Genomic DNA, 9,851 nt, shown 5'->3' with positions numbered 1-9,851 from the left:
TGCGTGTTCTTCCCTTTGCACTTCCTCTCCTGCTTCTCAAGGTAAGTGAAGCTCCAGGTATAAATATGTGTCATCCATACGAGAACACATTTCAGCGTCGCAGCTGGCTTCAGCAGCAGACACGTGACTGTGTCTGTGCCTAGTGCCGTAGGGGATGCCCAGCATCAGACACACTCCCCAAGGTCAAAGACTTTGCAGTCGGGTTTATCTGCCATAGAGGTGAACAGTCACTAATAGTTACCAAGAGCTACAATACTGTTCCTTCGCTTTCCACCTCTGACAGATGCTTCTTTCATACCTTAAACGTAATAGTCTTTGTTCAGTTTTCCATTTGTTCTCTCCTTCTGTCTCTCTCCTCTGTTGCCCTGTGTAAGCACGAACATCTTACTGCATGATCCAAGTGTTTTTGTAATTTGAGGGGAAACTCATTTCTCCTCCAAAGCTTTCTATCTGCATAACCTTTAACCAGTTGGTTAATCTTATGACACTTCAGTTTTTTCATTTGTAAAATGAAAATGAAAATAAAAATTATCTATTTAATTTGTCGTGAGCATTAAATGAGAAGACCAGTGGGAAGAATTTAGCATGTTTCCTGACACTTGGTAAGCAGTCAATACATATTAGTTATTGTTCCTATATTGGAATTATTACTTTTTACCATCGTCATCCTCGTCTCTGGTCTAGAAGGGAATCTCAGTGCACGACTTCGCCGTCTCCTAGTATTCAGTGTTGCTCTGAAGAAGTCTGAAAGCAATCTGATTTCCATTCCTTTGTAAGTGAACTAGCTGTTCTCTCTCTCGCCAATCTGCTCTCCATCACCAGTGTTTTGAAAATTCACAATGGGGTGCTTGTCTGCCTCTTTTCTCGTCTATTGTGCTGGGCGCCCACTTTAGTACTTTCAACCCAGACCTTATTTTTCTCCAAATTCGGGATTTTGCTTATGTCACTTCTTCCTTTCTCTACCCCCCCCCCATTTTCCCTGCTCTATCCCTGAATTCTGCAACAAACACCATAGGATTGTTCAGTATTCAGAAGCCCCCAGTAGGTAGAGGGTCTCTGGACACAAAATTTAATTTTAGTCTTTTACCTTTTCAAAGAAATGTATGTAAAAGATGAGTAACCCAATAGAAAAACATGAATAAACGATACATACTCCCAGCTCGCCAAAACAAACAAGAACGGCACATGGCCAATAAAATAAAAAACAATGCCAAAAATTACTGTCAATGCTTGGATAAGGTTACATCATTCTATCTTTGTTATAAGAAGAAAGGTGGAAAATTTTACGTTTCCCTAGATTTTATATTCTCACTGTTTTTTTTTCCCTCAAGTCAACAAGTACCATCTCTCCCCGGGCCCATTATAAGTTTTTCCTGTTATCAGAAGAGCAAGGCAGGCTTACAATTGCAAAACAAAAACAAACTCAAAGACAGAAGAGCCTAAATACATTCACGTCTTTAGTCTTCCTACCTGTCTCCTCTGCTTCCCATTATCCACGGTCTGGTTTATGTTGGTATCGAGTCCACATGAATATCTGTGCTGTCCGTGAAATGACCCACGTCGCTTTCACTGTGGTGGCCGCAGAGCCTGACATTGCTATATTTAAAAGCAACATGATACCTCACAATTAAAACGAACATTTTAAAAATTGAAAGGCTAGGCCAGCAGGCCCCATGTCACAGCTTCTGACTTTGCTCTGGAATCATGTTTAAATTGCATTATTCAGAGGAATGCAGTTAGCTCCCTCCTCAGCTCTGCAAAGAACGAGAGGAGACAAAGGAATGTAAAAATGGAGGAACATGAGGAAGGCCTGGAGGATGAAATGTGGTTTTTTTTTGTCTCCCTGTCATCGGCTAGACGGAATTTTGTCTCCCTGTCACCGGCTAGACTGTAGGGTGGGACCCCAAAGAGCCTGTCGCAGTCCTGTCTCATCAACACGTGACGTAACCTGACTGTATCTGAACCCATTTTAAGACCTTTGTATTCTTTTGGAAAGTTCCACCTGTAGTCTTATCAGATCCTTTGTAATACACCCATATCATAATAACTTATTGAATGTCTACATTGTCCTAGGCATTGTTCTGGGAACTTTTCATACATTAGTAAACAAAATTAAGATCCCTGCCATTCTGGAGACTTGATTCAATATAACTTATATACAATTAAGGAAGAGTCAGGTCCAGTTGAGTATAATTGAATGGTTGGCAGGCATGTTACATTAAGTAGACACTTCTATTAGTTAGGTTAGGCTAGACTATGCCGAGATAACGAACCATCCCTGCAATTTCAATGGCTTAACATAACACCAGGTTATTTCTGACTCACTCCCTGCCAAGTGCGGGTCGGAGGTGCTGTGCTCTGTGTAGTCACACTTGGGACCCCAGACTTCCAAAGGCATCGCCACCTGGTAGCTGCACCAGTGAGAACAGATGACTTCCTCAGTCTCCGTGACTGGGAAGGCGTAAGCTGAAGAGTCACATGCTGGCTTTACAATGAAATGTCCGGTACCAGGGACAGAGGCTACTTTCAGTCATACTCAACAGCCCAAACCAAGCACATGGCCCCACCTACCTGCAAGGGAACTAGGAAACATGGGGCCGCCTGAGGCTATTTGTGAAGCAGTATATGTCCCTTCCACAAAACTTATTTAATATCTATTGATTTTGTTTTGCAGTTTTCCTTGTGTATTTTTGAGCCAATAAATGTTCTTTCAGGGACACACATATTTGCATGAAGAGCCACATGCTCTGAGCGCTGTTCTGTAATTATAATAGTTTGTATTTACTGAGAGCTTGTTGTATGCCAAGCACCTTATAGGACCTTCTGTGTGTGTGTGCGTGTACACGTGCAGCACATTCCCACCGGCCCTGTAACGTAAGCACGGCGCCTGCGCCCCTCCTGCAGCTGAGGAAATGGAAGCACAGAGAGGGCGAGTCACCCAGCCAGTAAATGGCAATGCCCGAATTTGTACCTCCTGGTTACAGTGCCTTTTAAGACATGAGGGATAACACAGCTGTGGGACTTTCAGTACTTATCTTGTCTGCCTGTACCAACATTTATGGTCGCCATAATGAAAGAGCAGAGAAAAGAACGGGGGGGAAAAACAGGACTCCTCCTGCCCAATTCAAGACCGGTAGCGAGCCGTTCTTGTTTACTTTTGGGTGTGTTCCCAGCACCAGGCTATAAAGAGAGAGGAGGAACAGGCAGGCGAGGGCCCTCACCCTTCAAACGCTTGGCATTTCCATCCCCGCTGCAGCCTGCCTTCTGATCCAATGAGATAAAACACTCGCGCAGCCAGAGCTGTCCCAGTGGGGTTCATTTGGTTTCCACAGGCACATCTAATGTGGTTAAAGAGTGGAAGTCATTAAGGAGAAAAAGTGCACCGCGGTAACGACCTTCATTCTTGTGCCCAAAGCAAACACGAATGTTTGCCGTCAGTTCACTCGAGATGGTGCCTGACCCCAAACCTGGCGGTTAGAGCTCTGGAGGGCATCCGTGACTCAGCGCACCCTCTCGCCGACCTGTCCTTTATGTTTGGGTTTCCTTCCAATGTGTCACCAAGGAGGGCAAACAGGACTCAGCCACACACAAGCAGGCATTAGCATGCGTGCACTCATTCGAGATCCGTGGGTTTTGACCTCTTTCATCTCACAGCACACATAATCCCGTTACTGAAATTCTGCAGCCCACCCAAAAGTCTATTCTTTTGCCGATCTGACATAAAAGTTGGTCTAATTTTGATTCCTTCACACCAGGCAGCTATTGTTGTGTTGGCTATTGTCATTTTTTTTTTAATTTGACAATCCAAGGGGAAAGAGGGCAGTGCCCCTGACTACCTAGTCAGGTGCTGCCTGTTTTTAAAAATTGCTGCAGCACAGCCGCTGAAAATCGCTGACCTAGAGTCAGAAGCCACACTCCAGAGCCCGGGCTGTGCCATTCCATTTATATAAAGTTCAAGAACAGGCAAAACGTATTTATGGTAACAGATGTCAGAGTAATGATTTATCTTTGGAAGAGGTACAAGGCAGCATTCCGGAGTGATGGCAATGCTCTGTATCCTGCACTGGCTGGTGTTTGCACATTAAACATTCATCGAACGAAGTGCTAAGATTTGTGCATTTCACTGAGTCTACAGTAGACCTCGTAAATGCACGGCATTCACCTCTCTCTCTAGAAATCACCAACCAGACAATACATGATTCCGCCGTACTGGGGTCTGACAAACCAGGAGTCGCCTTTATATACATCGAAATCATTTAATCTCTCTAAACCCCAACTTCCACATTCTTTTTTTTTTTAAGAACATGAGGTCTCCTTGTGGTGTTGGAGCTTTTCTTTTTTTTTTTTTTAAGATTTTATGTATTTATTTTTAGAGAGGGAAGGGAGGGAGAAAGAGAGAGAGAAACATCAATGTGCGGTTGCTGGGGGTCATGGCCTGCAACCCAGGCATGTACCCTGACTGGGAATCGAACCTGCGATGCTTTGGTTTGCAGCCCACACTCAATCCACTGAGCTACGCCAGCCAGGGTTCACATTCTTAATAAAAAAAAAAAAAAAAAAGCTAGTCACTATGCCTACCTTCGGGTGTTCCTACATACACACCCCTCAGCCCTAAACACAAAAAGCTCTATTTCTATGTATGAATCCATATATATATATCAGAAACCGTGCAGCCCATCAGTACTGGTGACAGATCGGTAGCATCCAACAACTGGTCCACAGTTCCTAAAGGAAAAAAAACAGTCTTCAAACAGTCCCAGGGGTGAGTGGGGAGGGGCTCAAGGAGGTGCACGCCCGGAAGTGCAAGCTTGGACGTAGATCCCGCAGGCGTTTCCGAGACAAAAAAAGCCAGCAGTGGGGAGCAGGGGAACCCGGACGCCCTGGAAGCCTGCGTGCCTAGCCCGGCCCAGGCCGCTGTGCTCGGCTGGACTGGCTGCACAGGGCAAAACTGCAGGCTGGGCTGCAGTTCGCGTGAACAGCGCCCCCTGCGGCTGTGCTGGGCAGGGTCGCCGAGGGAGGCACCATCGGAAGGCTGAGGCCTCCTCGCTGAATGTCCCACCTTCTCCAGAAGAAAAACCTCCCAGGCCAGAATCTCCCCTTGGCTGCTGCATCAGCCCTCCACCTGGTGAGTTCTCAAAAGGGCAAAACTTATCAACGCAGCCGGACTTGGTTCCCTCCCTATCTGAGAGTCCTGTTTCATGCACCTGCCCGGAGAACGTGCCAGGAAAACTGAAAGGCCGTGGTGGCCCCGGACACCACAGCGGCGAAGGTGTGAACCCCTGCGACTGTACTCGGGAGGTGGGGGGGACCCCTGCGCGGAGCCGAGTTAGTGACCCCGCCGGTATCTGCTGTCGGGCGTAGGCAGTGCGTCACCATTCATACTGAGGAACCTCTAACTGTGGCTGATTTTGGAGCTTTGGTATGCATAGCACAACCGTGATACAAACAAAATTTTAATACATCGACGAAGTCCAAACAAGCAAGGAAACGGTGAGATAAACACAGAGAGAATTTGAGGCCAAAGGAATCAGTAAAAGCTAGAAATCACTCCAGGTCAAGAGAATGTCAGACCCAAATGTAGACCCCAGAGGCTGGAGGCTGAAATTCCACAACATGATGGCAAAGTCAATCTGGGTACGCACCTGACTCCATAATAATGTATCAACACCAATGTATGAGTTGTGATAAATGTAACAAGAGAGAAAACTGGGTTTGAGCTGTACAGACACTCTGTATGGTATTCTGGCCACTTTTCTGTAAAGCTGAAACTTCTAAAGTGAGAAGTTTACTGAAAAAAAATGAACTTTTGAAGAAGTAAAAAATACAAGTGTAAAACTATAAAGTGACAGCAATACTGACTGTAGGTCTCTTAAATCAAAACCATTGCGGGTGGATATTGGACGTTGTTATTTCTTTTTAGATGAAAAGGCATTTTTATTTTAATATATAACGTATTAGTGAATATACCTGATTGCAGGCACAGCAATTTTTTAAATTGCCCGAGAAAGAGAGAGGCAGAGACAGACAGAGGCACAGGACAGGGAGAAAGAGGGACATTGTAGGTGTTGGGGACTACATTGTACCCCCTCTCCCCAAATTGAAGCTCTAACCTTCAGTGTGACTGTATTTGGGAGGCAGGGCTTTTAGGAAGGCAGTTAAAATCAAACGAGGTCATAAGCTAATCATTTTGCTCACGGAGTCAGAAAAAGAACAACAAACATTTAAAAAGTGGAAAGAAGGAAATAAAAACAAGAACAGAATTAGGTGTAATTGCAAACAAAGGCACACTGTATGTAGAGAGAGGACTGTTAATAAAAATGACAGCAGAACTGTGGCTGACAGACAAGAAAACTATGAAAAGAATGTAGAACCCAATCAGGCAGAAAAAAAAAGATAAGATAAATTGAAGCCAATCAAGTGGACAAGGAAATTAGGCGTTTTCCAGCTAGGGATGCAGAATTTCATTTTCCTAAATCAGGTGATTAAACGGTGGAAAGAGGTTACAATTAAAATTGGTGCCCCAGGAACAAGTGAGGTGCTTGTTTACAAATCTCAGCCCCCCCGAGAGGATTGGGGTGGGCCTGCCGGTGGCTGCCGCTCCCCTGGCAGGGACCCGGGTCAGTTCTAAGAAAGAGTGAGCATGTGCCTGTCTGTGACTCACGTAGACTTGGCCCAAACAGAAGTTCTGAGGACTCTAGACAGCTCTTATTTTCATGGGTTTTAGCTCTTGATAATGAATGCATTAGAATTCATAGCTAGAATTCAAAGATATTTTAGTCATTTAAATGCCAGGGCCCAGCCTCGGCAGGGTCTTGGGGTCCCTGAAGTATGCACGGCTCAGGCGAAGTGAATGAAGCAAGACGCCCGGTGGGGTGCCAGAGGACAGCCAGGCTTTTTGGGCCCGACTGACTTACCGAGAAGAATCCATCTTTAATTTTATAGGGGAGGCTAGACAACATTCAATGCATAGTGTGATTATTAAAACAGAAACGGTTACCATAGGAATAATTTTGAAAAGTACAGAAGGTTTTACAGATCAATCATGTTAAACAAAGGTTATTTTGACCAAGAGGATTATCAATCAGATAGCCAATGAAGCTATACGGGCACAAACTTTCAGGTGCCAATTAGCAGCTTGGTGTCCATTAAGATTCTAGGGATTGGTCTAAATTAAAAAGGTTGCAAGGGGTAATTTATAGGTTATATGGAAAATAGCTATTGTCCGCTGAGGTTAGATTTGTCTCAGTTAGGTACTTTGTTTTTTGCCTAGGTTTTTTTAATTTATACATCTTGGTGGGGGCCATGTTTTGTGTTCATTTCCATGTATTGAGATTATTATTTTCAACTAGAACTCCTTGCTTCTTTACACTCCTGTCCAGGGTATGGGAGGGGTAGTGGCTCTAATAAATCTTAAGCTTTCAAGTGGTGACTCCCTAAGAAACATTCCTAGCAACAGCTTCCTTCAGCGTGCTGGCAGTTGGTCTGCCCATAGTTTAAGTTTGTCCTTAACTTCCCAGGTGGGGGAAGCAGGCAGCATGAGGGTTGCTAGGGGTCTCTATTCTGTGGTCAGCAAGTCATTTCATGCAGAATCAGAGGCATCGTGCAGAGTTTTTGTTATAACACACAGGTATCTAAAAATCCCACCACCTATTGTATTGCTAACAGGGACAGGCATACAGGAAGAGGTAGACAGGAGATCCGGCCGCAGTCGCCTCTGCTGTGCAGACGTGTCTCATCCATCCCGACTGTGTCAAAGGTCAGCTGTTGGTCGGCTCCCGACATTTAAAAATACTAAGAATTAATCCAATACATTGTTCACACACACACAAAAAAGCAAAATGAGAATGATCCAAATACTCTCAAATACTGAAAAGCCCAAGTGCACTGTGGTTTATTTATATAATAGAATACAATATAGCTTATTTTTAAAATTTTTTACTTATTTATTTTTAGAGAGGGGGGGAAAGGAGGAAGAAAGAAAAGGAGAGAAACATCCACCAGTCACCTCTTACACGCTCTCAATTAGGGGACCCAGCTAGCAACCCAGGCTTGTGCCCTGACTGGGAACCAAACCCTGGGCCCTTTGATTCCAAGGCTGCTGCTCAGCCCACTAAGCCACAGCAGCCAGGGCCAACATAGCTTATTTGTGACTAACTCTATAGATAACAAGATGTTACCAGCACATCTCAGGGTTAAAAAATAACCTTTTGAATGAAAAAGGCAAGTAACAAAGAAATAGAAAGTACAATGGCATTTATGTAAATTAAGGCAGGGAAAGCTAATTGGTAAAAAAAATAATTGAATGCCAGGTTCAATTTGGACCTGTTTCAGTAGGCAGTGAGAGCTCATTATCGAATGGATGAGTCATCAAAAGATTTTGAGCAGGAAACCCACACTTTGGCCATGAAAATCAGTAAAGCAGCTTCATGCAGAAGTCAGGGGGCTGGTGCCCTTGCATGCAGGGGGGCGGGGGGATACCTCTTTATTTTCAGGCAATGGAAAATCTCCCTAATGAGTGAAGTCAGCAAAGCTCAACGGTATTGGCCGGACCTGTGCCTGTCACCCAGTGTCATCCCAGATCTTTCCTATCACCTGCTAGTTATGGGAAATGCCTTTGAATATCTTTTACACCCATCGCAGCATTACATCTGCCGCTAGAGCGCCTTGCTTAGTGACAATAAAGAAGCACATAGGTATTACCTCACAAATTCGATTTTTAAGACTTTTTGAAAATGCACGCACACCTAGGCGCATGCGCACACCCCCGCCCTAGCCCGGAGCCCACCCCTCTGAGCTCAGAGGCTCCCAGGCCTATCTCCCTAGGGAGGGCGCGCAGGCCCAGGACACAGCAGGGACCTCAGCTCCTTCTTCCAGACAAGCAGGAGCCACGAAGAGGAGCGGGCCCACAGAAGCCAGGGTAGGCCTCTTGCTGGGATTATTGCAGGGATCCCCGGGGTCACCGGGGGAGGGCGGTGAACAGACTCCGGGGCCGTTGAATCTCTGCAGCCCCCCACCCACGCTGCCCTTCCGTCACTTTTCCTGTTTGGCCTCTTTCAGGCAATGCCTGTCCTAATTGTTGGCTTCATGCCACCTGTCTAAAATCGGAGAGGGGACAGCTTTGCTCAGTAGCCAGTGAGCCTGTCCCCCGGCCCAGCCGGGGCAGGTCTGCTAAAATACAGAGTGGGCAAAAGTAGGTTTATAGCTGGGGGTATGCGAAACCCAGAGTTTATTCTTGTGCTCTTATTTATTAATTGTTGTATTGTTCGGTTGCATTGTTTACTCTTATCATTGTTAGGACTTCGAATCCTGAGTTAGGATTTGTCGTTTAGGTAATGATGACTGGCACATGAAGCTGCTTCTGCCCACCCTTGTGTGTGAGAAGGAATGTCTCGGCATTAATCTGCGCTTTTGGCCCGGGTGACCCAAGGGCCAGGCTGCTCCCGGGCCTCGCCCTCAACTTGACAGGTCTGGATCGGTCTGCAGTCCTTGGAAAGTTGGGACACAGGGCTCACCTGTGGGGGCGCCTACAGAGTGTCCTGCCTCTGTTCCGCCCCGCCCCCATGTCCCCTTCTACTTAGGCTTCGGGTGCAGATGAAGGAAAGTGGAAGAGAAATAAAAGCGTTCTGGCCCAGGCAGAGGAAAGAGCGGGGACAGGCAGGCAGTGGACACCTCCCCCACTTCCCCAGTATAGGCCCCAGGGGGATCAGGGCTGGGGGGCCAGGGGCCTCTCAAGCCCCACACTTTCCTATTTCAGACTCAGGTGGTAGACGAGTGAACCACAAGAGCGAACGTGAAGAGGTACTCAGCCCTGACCCGGCCAAGGGGGCGGTCCCGGTCGCCGCCGCAGGCTC

This window comes from Phyllostomus hastatus, unplaced genomic scaffold, assembly GCF_019186645.2.
Source record: "Phyllostomus hastatus isolate PE091 unplaced genomic scaffold, TTU_PhHast_1.1 phas_scaffold_129, whole genome shotgun sequence".
NCBI classification, from domain to species: domain Eukaryota; kingdom Metazoa; phylum Chordata; class Mammalia; order Chiroptera; family Phyllostomidae; genus Phyllostomus; species Phyllostomus hastatus.
This window is presented reverse-complemented; position numbering follows the sequence as displayed.